Source organism: Phytophthora infestans, genomic scaffold (genome assembly GCF_000142945.1).
Source record: "Phytophthora infestans T30-4 supercont1.52 genomic scaffold, whole genome shotgun sequence".
Classification (NCBI taxonomy): Eukaryota; Oomycota; class Peronosporomycetes; order Peronosporales; family Peronosporaceae; genus Phytophthora; species Phytophthora infestans.
The window spans coordinates 572631-574429 of record NW_003303707.1 but is presented as its reverse complement, the minus strand read 5'-3'; the positions used below and the strand labels follow the sequence as shown (position 1 = coordinate 574429).

Sequence of the window (1799 nt, the reverse complement as noted above, 5' to 3'; positions counted from 1 at the left end):
CTACCTCAGACAACTTACGCTGCCCTTCACTTTCATTTCGCGCTGGGGTTTCCACACCCTAACACTTGCACACATGTTAGACTCCTTGGTCCGTGTTTCAAGACGGGTCAAATCGCTCCATTTCGTCAACGTCCCGAACGGCAACAAGTTAAAACCCACATCAATCCACACACAACCACACACGCATAGCAAGCTATCCGCACACGGCGCACACAGAGACACAGGCCCACTCAAAAACACGTTGTAGGCACCTCAGTCCCAACCGCGACTACTCGTCCACCAAGATATAACAGACAAACGCAAGCGTAAGCCCTACCTCCTCGGCGGCCATTTCCCGCAGCATACGAACTGACCTTGACGTCCCACCGCAGCACAGGGCACCAGCAAGCACACACAGCACACACGCCGAGCGCAGCCAAAAAAGCCGCTGCCACAGCACACGCACGCACACACTCGCCAATGAAATATACCACGGATTATAGACACTGGAAACGATTCGGTTCCCTTTCAGCAGTTTCAGGTACTCTTTAACTCTCTTTTCAAAGTTCTTTTCATCTTTCCCTCACGGTACTTGTTCGCTATCGGTCTCGCACCAATATTTAGCTTTAGATGGAATTTACCACCTACTTTGCGCTGCATTCCCAAACAACGCGACTCAAAGAAAACGGATCGTACGCACGAGCAACTCAGGGATGAACGGGAGTATCACCCTCCATGCTGTCCTCTTCCAAGGAACTTGCCCCAAGCGCCCACACTGATCACGCCTCTATAGACTACAATTCGCCGCGCAAAACTTGCACGGAGATTTTAAGCTTGAGCTCTTCCCGCTTCACTCGCCGTTACTAGGGGAATCCTTGTTAGTTTCTTTTCCTCCGCTTATTAATATGCTTAAGTTCAGCGGGTAATCTTGCCTGATATCAGGTCCAATTGAGATGCATACCGAAGTACACAACATTTCCCAAATGGATCGACCCTCGGCAGCCGAAGCCGCCACTCTACTTCGCAACAGCAAAGCCGATTCAAATGCCAAGCTAAAGAGCCATGGTTCACCAGTCCATCACGCCACAGCAGGAAAATCACCCAATAAGCGCATTGTTCAGCCGAAGCCAACCATACCACGAATCGAGCATTTCTCCATTAACGCCGCAGCAGACAAACCGGTCGCCAACTCGCTACAATAGCAGCGTCCACAACCAGCAATGCCACCACTTTTGGAGCAAAGAGAAGTACAGTTTAGTACATTTAAAAGGACTCGCAGTCGGTCCGAAAACCAACCGCAAGACACTTCACATCTGGCATCTCCTCCACCGACTACACGGAAGGAAGAAAGCCAAGTTTGTTGTACGGACACTGATACAGGCATACTTCCAGGACTAACCCGGAAGTGCAATATGCGTTCAAAATTTCGATGACTCACTGAATCCTGCAATTCGCATTACGTATCGCAGTTCGCAGCGTTCTTCATCGATGTGCGAGCCTAGACATCCACTGCTGAAAGTTGCTATCTAGTTAAAAGCAGAGACTTTCGTCCCCACAGTATAATCAGTATTAAGTAAAGGGTTTAAAATAAAAAAGCTACTAGCTCAGACCGAAGTCCAAACGCTCGCCTTTTGATAGGGCTCGCCCAGCAGTAGCCGCCAGCAATAAAGCCAGCAGCCGCCGCCAAGTAAGACCCCCAACTATTGGGTTGAAACGGTTCACGTGGGAAAGTTTTTAGGTGTGTAATGATCCTTCCGCAGTCACTACGAAACCTTGTACGACTTCACCTTTCTCTAAATGCGAGTTTAAAAAGTCCATCA

The 1799-nt window shown here is 49.2% G+C and overlaps 2 non-coding genes across 2 annotated transcripts; both read right to left on the bottom strand.

Moving 5' to 3' along the window:
• PITG_33265 lies at positions 1-1039 on the bottom strand (the record flags this gene model as incomplete). Its single annotated transcript, XR_009934659.1, has 1 exon — positions 1-1039. It is a non-coding gene; the product is annotated as a 28S ribosomal RNA (ribosomal RNA).
• A 306-nt stretch (positions 1040-1345) lies between these two features.
• Positions 1346-1500, bottom strand: PITG_33264. Its single transcript, XR_009934658.1, has one exon. It is a non-coding gene; the product is annotated as a 5.8S ribosomal RNA (ribosomal RNA).
• Positions 1501-1799: the final 299 nt, after the last annotated feature.